A 12,918-nucleotide genomic window follows, 5' to 3' on the forward strand; every position below is an offset into this window, starting at 1 on the left:
ATGTCATAAGTGCAAATACTTTTATGGGTTTTGCCATGTGCCAGCCATAATATCCTAAGCACTTGACAGGTACTTCCCACCACAACCTTGTTATAGAGTTACTATAACTATGCCTGTTTCAGAGAAATAAGGAAACCAAAGGAGAGGAATGTCCATTTCCTTCATTCGTTTATTCATTTATTCATTCAAGAAGTATGTTTGACCTCCTGCTGCCTGGACACAGGCCATCTGCCCAGTTGTAGGTGAGTGCTGAGCAGTAGGCAGGATCAGAGCCAGTGCCATAGTCTGCTGGGGCTGCCGTAGCAAAGCTCCACAGACTGGGTGGCTCCACAGCAGAATTGTATTTCCTCACAGTTCTGGAGGCTGGAAGTCCTCAGGATGTGGTTTCTCCCAAGGTCTCCCTCCTGGGCTTGTGGATGGATATGTCCTCACATGGCCTCTCCTCCGTGAGGGCACAACTGATATCTCTGTGTTCTAATCTCTTACAAGGCCACCAGTAAGCCTGGATTAGGGCCCACTCTAGGGGCCTCATATAAACTTGATTGCCTCTTTAAAGGCCTTATTTTCAAATACAGCCACATTTTGAGATACTGGGAGGTTAGAGCTTCAACATATGAATAGAGGTGGTGGATGTGGACACATTTTAGCCCATAACAGCTGAGAAGACAATTTGATTCCTTAACCGAGATCATAGGATCTTAACTTCATGTCCTCTTAACTGGGGCTTGAGGATTCTTTTCCCCAGACATCAGGATTTACAGAAATGTCCAAACCCTGAACACCCTTGGAGCAATCTCCCCATGTTGTTTGTTATCCAACAGGCCACCAACTGCAGTATAAGGACAGTTTCCTTGGACCACAGGAAGAAGCTATGGCCAAAGGCCCTGAGTGTTTGCTGAAACTATCGAAAGGGAACATCTGCTTCTACTGTATTTTTCTATCTTTCTTTCTTTTTTTTCCTCTGAATGGCTCAAAAGTAAATAAAATGGATTTCAGCAACCCTGCCACACGGAGCTTGGATCCGTGCCTCCAGTAATTCCTTCTGTGCCTGTCATGCTCATACATGCTCTGTGGTACTTCAAACGATGGTGATTTATTCTGCCATGAATTTGAATGAAGGCAATGCTGCGAAGCCAAGTTGTTCCCGTGGTTCGGATGGGATTTCACGGTCTATCTGCCAACTTATTAAGAGCACGCACTCCTTCCAGCTTTGCGGATTTATTCCGATTATAATTTCTCTTGGTCTTCTTAATCTCGAAATAAAGGCTTTTGGACCCAGGAGTATATTATATCCCCCAAAACATTCATTTACTTAAATCCCTTATGATGGTTTGCAAGAGCCATTTCAAAATGTTTAAAAAGAATGTGACTGACTGAGCAATCACAATGCATCGCCTGCACAATGCTCTGAGAACCTGCTCCCAACTCAGAATTTCTAGATCCCTGTAGAGGCAGTAAGCAGCTCAGATGCAGTCGGTCATTAGAATATAAAGATCATCGTGTCTATACAATCCTTTTTCTCTCTCCTTTTCAAACCCTTTGTAAATATTCAAGATCTGTAAATCCAGGTGCTGTACTACACGGCGTCCTAGCTGCTGGGCTTGAAAAATTGCCGAGAATTTGGTGCAGAGTCTAACTCCCAGCTTTAAGTGAAAAAGGCTGCCTTTGGTGGAGAATGAAGAACAACCATCTGCCTATTCAGGAAAAGCCCCTCTTTGCACAGGAGAGGCTGGGAGGATGCACATTCTGTGCTGAGTTCTATGGATTCCTTCTGTGACTTAAGATATCATTTTACATCCCATGGCCTCGTGTTCCTTCTCATTAAGATGGCAGTGCTTGACCAGGTTCCTGGCTCACAGGAGTATTATTCAGAACAATTAAGTGTTAATTAATCAATTGCAGAATAACCATGTAAGGGAGATAATGAGGATTTCTATTGCATTTCCTTAGCTTTGGGTAAGGCCATGCCAAATCAATTTTAATCAGAAATGTAGGTCTCAAATTGTCATTATTAGTCACACAGGTTTAAAATGAATATGACTCTCTCAAATATAATTTTCCCCAAATCATATATTTCCCCCTGCAAGACTGATTTTTACTACCTGCTTCACTGAGTCAATAAGTTATCTTGCGTTAAATTTAGTAGTTTTATTGTGAGTCAGTGAAAATGACAAGAATTTTTTCTTTGCTACTTAATGTTTTGTGGTTTTTTTTTTTGGGTTATTGTTGTTGCTGTTTGTTTAAATTAAATGACAGGAATCCCATAGTCCAATATGAGTTTGATTATTTCCATCTTTTATCTTTAGTGATATTAGCCAAAGCCCCAAGATAGAAAAATGGATGTAAAGTCAATGACTTAAAAAAAAGTTGTCTGATCACCTGCTGATTATCCAAATGCTGGTTTTCTAGGGTAACCATGATAGAGCCGTTTCCTCCCTCCCTCCCTCTTGGTGCTCACTCTGTAGGTGGGAAATGGGATGGAGCATGCAAATGTAGACCAACAGGGCTACCCAAAGGGCTTTGCTTCCCTGCTGCTGGCTGGGCTGGCCCCAGTTGTAAGCTCAACCTTAGAGAGCTGTGGTTTAAGCGACTTTAAGGTTCCAGATCAGTGATGCCAAGAGTGAGACTAGCTAAGGTCTCCAGGGTTCTCATGCTTTGGGGCTTGCCTTCTTGCTGTTGTTGGAACCCAGAGGTTTTCTTACTGTTTTCTTTATTCCAAGCAGATTGGGGCCTCTGATTTGTGTCCTGGAGAACACAAGGCTTTCTCCGCCTCATAGAGTAACTTGGCTTCCCCTTGTCACGGCCATAGCAAGTCAAATCACTTTCCTGTTGAAAGTAAAAAAACCTCTAACTTGGGCTAGAGTGTAGCCCCCACTATTTTTTAGTTTTCCAAAATATCTGCTGTTACACTCCTCAAAGAAACATCCTCTTCTACTCAGTGAGGAAAATGAAGTCAATTTTACTCTGTTAATTCAACTGATGTTTATTGATGATCAACAAGAGATACTCTGCTAGCTACTAGGAACAAAAAAAAGGTATAAGACATAGTTTGCCTCAATGAGGTCAAAGTTAATCTAGGGCGAGAGAGCAGCATAGCAAGGCAAGAAGTACAGCCCAGACCTCTTCATAGGAATCTGATCAAAGACTCAGTGGACAGATAGGAGAAAGTTTGAGAGACAATGAAAGGTTTTCTTTGGAGAATAAGTATCTAAAGTTCAAATCTTGGAATATTTAAAAACCTCATATTCTTGGAATCAAAATTCTGGTACTTCTGCTGGATGCAAAAGAAATTTTTTTGTGTGTGTAAATTATTCCAGATAAAGCTGTTTGCTTTTATCCATCTTATGTCAAATTTCTTTTAACCAATAATAGAGTGAGAAGAGGGAACTCAGATTATCCAATCCAACCTCTTTATTCTAGTGAATGTTAAAAAACCTAACTCCAAACCTAAATAATTTGCCAAAAATCAAATTGATTAGAAAAATGGTGAACTGGGTCTGGAATTCAGTTTTCCTACTCATGTAATTAGAATAAAAAATTATAATGTAATTACTGTAACTTCCCCATGATATTTTTTCTTAATAACTTCAAATTTGTAGAGAAATCTTTAAGCATGTAGATAAACTAGATTAATAGAATGAATTAAAGTATGACTTGTTAGATTGCAATATGGTCACGATTCTTTTAATCCTTCACCCTTGAATATATTCTTGACCTTGTGACTGGCTTTAACCAATAGGACATTACCAAGAGTGAGACTACTGAGGCTTACAGGGTTCTCATGCTTTGAGCTTGTCTTCTTGCTGTTGTTGGAACCTAGCTTCCAAGTGACTGAGCAGACAAGAGCCTTCTGCATGATGAGAGACACGTAGAGCAGTCAGACCAGTTGCCCTTGTCACCTAAGCCAATAAGTCCAAATCACTAACTGACAACAGATGCATGAATGAGCCCAGCTGAGCTCAGCCAAGCCCAGACCAGACAGAAGAACATCAGCCAACAGCTGAGCTAAATAAATGGCTATTATCTTAAGTCCCTAGTAGTTGGGGTGGTTCATTGCAAAACAAAAAGTAAGCAACACAATGAGTATAAGAATGAATAAGCATAGAAGAAGTGAATTCAAGAGGGAAGCGTACACTGTTGCTAGTCAGAGTAAATTGTTAGAGGTTTCTTTTGAAATCTAAAGTTTATATACAAAACAGTAAAACCTTAATGCTTATTTTCTATGGTATGAAGGTAATGCCGAAGTTACATTTTATCTTTCCTCCCTGGGAGAATCTTCTTCATGGGATAGATACAAGTTCTCATTAAACTTATTTCCTAATTGAATTTCAAATCTTGACAAATATCTGATCATTAATTAACATGAAATTGCAAATTAAAGTTTTCTATTAAAAGCCAACACAAGTGCGCACGCGCACACACACACACACACACACACACACACACACACACACTGTTGGCAGATGCAGAATTGAGCCTCCTTTCACAGGGTCATTCATCCGGGAGACTGCTTATTGGGATCTCTTTGAGTCAGACCTCTGTTTACTGTGGATTTCTGCCAGAATAACCCTTGGCATTCTTCAAAGATTTCTCTTTTAACAAGAGCATCTCTATACTGCAATATGCTTTCAAGGAGTTGAAATATAACCCTGATGGGATATAAAGATAACTCTTTGTAATAAATAAACGCAACACTATTTCCTGTGCTCTTTGAGAAAAGAACTTAAAACAGTTTCTAAAGTCTATTCAGAAAGAGAGAGGCTCCCAACAATATTCTGTAACTTCTTTTCCCCATTGCACAATCTTAGAAATTATAGGAAAAATACATATTTAAAAACAAATATATAATCAGATTAGAAAACAAGGAGAGATATTTTTGGTCGACCATATGAAAATGAGATTGTACCATTAAAAGTGAAAACCAATTAAGGAGAGGACCTGTAAAATATGGGGTGTCTTCAGGGCCACCAGGGCTGCTCCCAGCCCAGAGGAAGCAAAATTGGAGAAGGAGCAGACCTGGTTGAGGCAGCCTCTGAATCACTGCCAACAGACAAGTCAAATAGTGGACCCCGTTTCCCCTTCCACTCTTCTGCAGGGCTGGGCAGTGCTTGACAGGACTGTCTTAGTCCAAACAGACTGAATCTGGCATCTGGGTGGGAGAGGCAAGACAACACTCAGGAAGATGGTGACCAAAAGGAGGACTGGAAATTACTCATGTTCCTAAGATGGCATGCCCTGCCTAACAACACATCTTGTGCCTGACTTCAACTCCCAAACTTGGAGGAGTGGCTGCAGTCCACTCCACCTAGAAGCAGAGCCCCCTCATCCAGCATAATCATTCATGGGAGGGACATGGCAAACAGACATAATATTCAGATTCAGGTCAATAGGAAATCAGGAAGTCACTTGAGTGGATGACCAAATTCATGGGCACCAAACTCAACAATTAAGAAACAGAGTTTAGCCCTGGCCAATGTGGCTCAGTTGGTTAAGCATCGTCCTGTACACCGAAAGGTCTCTAGTTCTATTCCTGGTCAGGGCACATGTCCAGATTGCAGGTTCAGTCCTTTGACAGGTGTGTACAGGAGGCTACAGATTGATGTTTCTCTCTCATGGGAGTCTCTCTCTCTCTCTCTCTTTTTCCTTTCTGTCTCTCCCTCTTCCCTCTCTAAAACCAATAAAAAACATTTAAAAAAAAAAGAAAGAAACAGTTTATGTGGCAAACAGAAGAAGATTTTAGAATGATTATAACCCCCATTTTTCAGACAAATCTAAGGGGACATTGTAGTCACAAAAAAATAAATTAAAGATATAAAAATTGTTTTTAAATATATTGTTATTAAAAATAAGTAATAGGCTGAACATCAAAGTAGACATTAATGTAACGTAAATTAGTGGCTTGTTCCCTCGGCCTGTTCCCTCACTGACCAGGCTTCTCTGCATATATTGAGCGTAGTATTTTGCAGCTTTAGAATATTTAAACAAAAATAAATAGAAGAAAAAAATTTTAACAAATTCATTCCAGATAATAATGGTGATTATAGCAGAGAGTGATATTGGTTAGACAATAAAGAAGACTTTTCCTAAATTTGTATTACTTGTAATTATTTTTACAAATTAAATGTGTCCATGTATTAATTTTGCATTTAATGCATTTTAAAAAATGAAAAGATTATATATAAATATATAAATACATATATATCTACATATATATATATACATATTTAAGTTGTTTTATACTTAATAGTACTTTGACATATTTAAGCCAGGAATAAGTCCTATTCCAGCCCAAATTGGCCATTGTCTTTCATCTACTGAAATCTTGTTTGTCTCTGCCATACATTTTTATCACTAAATTTCTTGCCTTTCTGTACTGTTTTCCAGTTGTTAAATTCACTCATGTAACTTCAATTAGAATATTCTGGATGAAAGGGATGTTTTTCATATTCGGTTTCATAGTAGAACATTATTAATAGTATTTAGAAATACTATTTTTAATAACTGCTTATTATGTAGCACTATATTCATTATCTCATTTAATCTACTCAATAACCTTTTTAGATAAGCATCAGTATAGATCTCATTTTACAGGTGAGGTGATTAAGGTTTTAGTCAGGTTACATAACTTGTCCAAATTCCCAGAGCAAGGAAGAACAGAAATAATGAAAGTAGGTCTGCTGGACTCAGGATTTAGAATTTTAATCCCTGTAAACAGGTCTGAACACATAGAACCTGATCAACATGTGTTTCCATAATTAACTCATGATTTCACATATCATGGATGATCATCAAGTTACAACATGCTGTGGTGTCACGAGGAGAGATTTGAATTGGAAAGTTTGAAATATCATAATTATTTTTGACCTTGGAGGACCTCAGCAATCATTTTACAGGTGAGGAAAATGAAGCCCAGAGAAGTCAAGGGAGGGGTCACAGGTCACAGAGCTCTGTCCTTCACTGTTGAGTTTGAAACCCAGCTGTTCTGGATCCTAATGCCATGCCTTGAAAAGTATCTTCTAGGACAAGGCTTCTGCAGCTTCTAAGCAGCCCACCCCCCTCCACACGCTTCCCCACATCATTTTCAGCTGCACCATCCTTGGGGCATAGCTTCCATGTTTCAGAGACCAGCACCTCAATCACCACGTAATGTTCCTTGAAGAAGGCCACAGGGACTCACCCCAGTCGGCTTTTCCAGAACAAGGGTGCTAAAATCAGATGTGATAACAGGAGCAGAAAGCAGGACCTCAGTAATTAAAAGAGGTGCTGAGGGGAGAAAACCAGAGAGCAGTCATCCAGAGAGTAGATACCGGTGGTTAGATAGGCATGAGCTGAGTAGGAATGATAGGCCAGGTACAGAGAGAGGGTCACGGGGACAGCGAGGCTGGGGTGCTTAGCAATGGGCAAAACTACAGGCCCTCATATGACCACTGCCTTAAGCATTAATCCCGTGGATGATATCTAGGCCTAAGCTGTGTTTCAGCTCCAGGCCCAGAGAAGCAGCAAAATCAGACAGAGCCATGCCCAGGGCGACATCAAGACCAGCTGCATTGGCTAATGACCCCCTGCCCTGGTGCAGCACCTCAGGACCCTGAGGAGGCACAGCTGGAAAGTTGATGAATAGTCTGTTGAGATTCTCCCCTGAGACCTCCAGATAAAATTCCTTAGGACAGGGATACAGAGAATGCTCTCTCCTTCTCCCTCCCTCCTCCTCTCCCTCTCCCTCTCCCTCTCCCTCTCCCTCTTCCTCTCTCTCTCCTTCACCTCACCTCACCTATCATCCCTCTTTCTCTTTTGTCTCTCAAGTCGAGTATCTCTCTCTCAAGCTCCAAGGGCCCTTCTTTTGCTTCTGTAATTCATTTCCTGAGCCCATTTCTTCTATGGATCACTTCTTCTACCACTATGATTTTCTAAATAACCTTTCTCTTATAGTTTGAGTCTTGCCTCTGCATTCTTTCTTAGCTAGAACTCAAGTACCGAGGTTGTTGAGCTGAGGTCTAATACCTGTTGCCATTTCACCACAAATAGATGGAGAAAGGCTAGATCCTGAAACAATCCAGAAAACAGAGCTGGGGCTATACATGTGAGAGAAGAGGTTCTGATATCATCACCTGAAAGCTGTGGATAAACGATTCCAGAACCCTCTGCTGTGGTTCCAGGACACTCATTTCTCTTTATGCCGGGATGGATGGCTGCCTCCTGTGTGAGTAGTCAGAATGAGAAATACCTGATTTTGACCTTTGCCCAAGGAATAAGCTACGGTTTACAAGGTGACCTATAAAGTAAAACATTTTCTTTTTTTTATAATGTTTTAAACATTTTATTTAAACTGTATTTCAAACTTACAGAAGAATTTCAAAAAAAATTCAATAAAAACCTGTATATTCTTTGTCTAAATTTACCAAATGTTTTTCTATGTCTCTATGTATTTTTTCCTGTTTCTTTCTTAAAAAAAACAAACTTTATTGTGGAAAGTATTACATATATCTCCTATTCCCCATTAGTCACCTCTAGCCTGCCCCCACCCCCCGCCCTACGCTTTCACAACCTAATTGCCCGTGTACGAGGGTTATGCATATATACATACAAGGTCCTGTTTGTTTCTTGATGAACCACTTCAGAATTTCAGACATCACAACCTTTTATGTCTAATTACTTCAGCAACATGTCATAAGAACAAGGACATTTTTTAAACATGTAATTATAAAATAATGATCAAATCTTGAATATTTTACATGGTACAAATAGTTACTGGTATAATTAGCTAACATACAGTCCATATTCAAACTACTTAAGCTCTCTCAATAATATTCCTTATAGCATTTTTTTTCTGATCCAAGAACCAGTTTCAGATCAAACACTGCCTGTAGTTGGCATTTATCTTTAGCTCCTTAAATTGGAACAGTCCCTCAGCCTTTGTTCTTCATGACCTTGACATTTTGAAGAGTACAGGCTGGTTGTCCCTCTGATTTGGGTTTGTATGCTGTTTTCTCATGAAGGGAGTCATTCAATATTTATGGCAGACATACCACAAAAGTGAGGTTGTGTCCAAATGAAATGGCTTTAATCACAATATTTTTCTATGATCGTAATTATGTCAGATACATTGTTTGTTGAGTTCCAAGAGTAAAATGCAAAAGACACCAAATGAGCCATAAAACAAGTCCTGGAGAGAAAACACACACTCAAAAGGGAGGTCACTCTATGGACAGTATACTCAACTGCCTACACATTCAGTATAGACAGCAACTCCCTCTCGATCCAGGTCATATCACACTGACTCCTTTATTGGTTTGTGCCATAATAACATCAATTGAACAGCATTAATTTCTCTAAAGAAGGAGGGAATAGTCTACTTGGAAAATTACTTGCCATTTTAGTCTGCCCATAAATGAAAATTTAAAAACTTTTACTATCAAACATAATCATTTCTTCTTCAGAAACATTATAGTCTCCAAAGTATTTGAGGAGTTGGAATAATTCAATCAATTGCCCATTTCTCACCACTTAAGTTTAAAAAATGAGGTAAACATTTCATCTTTAATAATATCTATTTCATTGTGTATTTATAGTATGTGTGTGTTAAGGGCATGTTTCATTTAAGAAGCTCATACTATTGAGTTCTGAAAACTGAAAGTGCCTCTTCTGTTTATTGGTTTCTGTTTTCCAAAGTTATCTTCTCTCCATGTACCTGCTACTGCCTTGCTTCAAACCTCTGTCATCTTCCCTAACACTATTCTAACAGTTCTCTAACTGTATCCAGTGGACACTCATGCTTCCCCATAATCCAGTTTCCACATAGTACACAAAATGCTTTCCCAAAATGTAGTTCAGATCTTGGTACTGTCCAAGGACATCTTTCTTGCATTAACTTAAAATCTAAGTCTACCACAGCCAACAGGACTGACCCCTGCCTACTTCTCCAACTGCCTCTTGCTCTCCCTCTCAATCAGCCTACTTCAGTAATGCTAACTTTTCTTTTCCTTGAATGAACCTGTTTCCAAGCCTGGGGGACTTTGCACTTGCTGATCTTTCTGCTTGGGACCCTATTTCTTTGACTTGACCTTTGAAGTTTCTTCTTGTCATTTGGGTGTGAGCTCTAATTTCACCTCCTTAGGTAACTTCCACTCCAAACCAGTCACATCCTTCTGTTTTACTTACCTTGTGAATCTCTTTCTGAATTTATCCTATTGATATATCTGTTTATAATTTTCATAATGTAACTCCATTACAATATAAGATTGGTGGGAATAAGAACCATGTCTTCCTTGCTCCCTGCCAAATCTTGAGCTCCTAGAATGATTTCTGACATGAGTAGATGTTCTATAAATATTTGTTGGAATGAGTTAAAGAATGATGACAGATTATAACAACCACCACTGAAAGAGGCAATTTACTTGGTGTTGGAACAAATGTCATTGTCTTGACAAATTATCCACCTTAATCACCAGATTTACCTCCAAATGTTTGGCTATTCCTAAAGATAATTCTAGCAATTATGGGGAAATGAATGGGGTGGGTGAAGTAAAAGGGAATAGAAACATAAATCAAGAGAGCCTCCACACAAACATACGTTCCATGATTGATGGTTAATTTAAACTACTACACCTAATAAATATGCTTTGCCTCCCATTGTTCTCATTCACTTCCATAGTTTTACTCATCACTTCTCTACTGGTGAATCCCAACTTTATCTCTCCAGTACAGTCAGGCCATTGCCAAACAAGTTACAAAACCAGGCTAGACTCAGCCTTCATCTCTTGATGGAAGATACTACAAAGTCACGTTGCATAGGAGTGTGCAAAGGAAAACAGTTTGATTCTACTTATATGAGTTACCTAGAGTAGTCAAATTCACAGAAACAGAATGGAATGGTGGCTACCAGGGCTGGGGGTGGGGAGATGAGTTGTTGTTTAATGAGTACAGAGTTTCAATTGGGAAAGGTAAAAATGTTCTGGAGATAGATAGTGGTTATCTATTTTATCATTTTAAAAAATAAAAATAGTTAATAAAAAGTTTTAATAAAAAATTTTTAAATAATGGTTTTCTTTTATAAGGAAAGTAAGAAAGAGGTTCTGAGTAGGATAGACACATGGAAGGTTCTAGGTCCACAATGAGGTTATGTTTATTGATCTGGGTGGTGTTTATAAGGCTATTTGCTTTATTTGCTTTGGTTGATTTTTCTGTATCTATATTTTATTTTAGGTAAAATAAAATAGTAAATAGTTTCTTAAAATACTCCACAAACCTTTTAGAAACGTGCGCAGGCTCAGATGGTTCCAGGCACATGAAAATTGGTAACCAATATGAGATGTGAAACTAATAATTAAGGAGTTCAGATTCTAAGTGCTAGAGGCATTCAGAGCTAAAGAAGCGGCCTTGAAAAATGAATGAGGTTTGGAGAGGCAGAGGCAAGATTGAAAGTGAATGGCTTTCTAGAAGCCAAGATAAAGAGGAATTGGCAGGCAACTTGTGACTTACTGAAAAGACCAGCTGGAATCAGAGACACATGGGGGAAATCAGGTTAGACAGGTCACCTGGAGCTAGATGTGGGATGGCCTTGGAGTCAGATGGAGAAATTCACATTTGAAATGATGAAAAAGAGTAAGCCATTGAAAGTTTTTGAGTAGAGGTAATGAAAGTGTTTATTTCAGCAGTATCCCTGAAGGAAGATAGAAGGGGCTGGGAGGAACAGCTTTATGAAACACTGGAGAGATTAATTTTAAAGGAAGATCAACAGGACTTAGTACCTGAAGGATATGGGGAATGAGTGAGAAAAACCACTTCTAGCCTGAATTGAAGAAGACAGGTGTATCTTTCATGGATCAGCTTCTAGCATTCTTTGTGTTTGTTTGTTTATGTTCTAGAGTCAATCTCAAATTTGGCTGCACAATTGAATTCTCTAGAGATCTTGTAAAAAATGCAGATTGATTCAGTGTGTCTAGGGTAAAATTCTGCATCTCTAACAAGCCCCCTGGTGAGGCAGATGCTGCTGATCCACAGAACCACTGAATTTGGAGAAGCAAGGTTCCAGAATAGTGGCTTCCAACTTGGTCTTCCATGAGAATCTCCTGGAGAGCTTTTAATTTATGTTTTTTAATTTAAGGTAAGCAGTCAGAGTCTTTTTAAAAAATATAGTTTTATTGATTTCAGAGAGGGAGGAAGAGGGAGAGAGAGATAGAAACATTAATGATGAAAGAGAATCAGAGATTGGTTGCCTCCTGCACACCCTTGACTTGGAATGGAGCCCACAACCTGGGCATGTGGCCTGATTGGGAATTGAACCGTGACCTCATGGTTCTAGGGTGATGCTCAACCACTGAGCAACAACAGCTGGGCTCTCCTGGAGAGCTTTTAAAGATCCAAACTCCCAGGCCAGACCACTTCTGTCAAAATCTCTGAGGTGGTGGGACACAGGCATCTGGATTTCTGAAGTTCTCCAGGTGATTCACATTCACATCCTAGATTACTTAGATACTCTCACTTCACAGGTGAAAGAACACATTTAAGGCTTCTGGTCAAAAAACAGAATGGGTAAACACAGTACTGTATGGTCCACTGATAACATCAAAATTACAACTAAACTACACAACACCATCATTGAAAGTTGCCTAAAGTCTTTAAACAGAGGGCCTAAAACTAAGGATACACAGAAAAAGTCACATAAGAGACGATGCTGAATAGGCTGGTCCCTCATCCAGGTGTGGCAGTTAAATATCAGGAAGGATATCTCAGCTGTGGAGTACCCACTGAGGAGGGAGGGGTCACAGCCTCACACCAGGACCCCAAGCCCACAGTTCCAGTACAGGTAGAGAAGTCCCCATAATTTCTGGCTGTGAAAACAAACAGGAATTGTGGCTAAGACAGAGGGCTGCTGGAGTCCCAGGCATTTTTCTTAAAGGTCAGGCACACGAACTTAGA

The sequence above is a fragment of the Eptesicus fuscus genome, chromosome 12 (assembly GCF_027574615.1).
Source record: "Eptesicus fuscus isolate TK198812 chromosome 12, DD_ASM_mEF_20220401, whole genome shotgun sequence".
NCBI classification, from domain to species: Eukaryota; Metazoa; Chordata; class Mammalia; order Chiroptera; family Vespertilionidae; genus Eptesicus; species Eptesicus fuscus.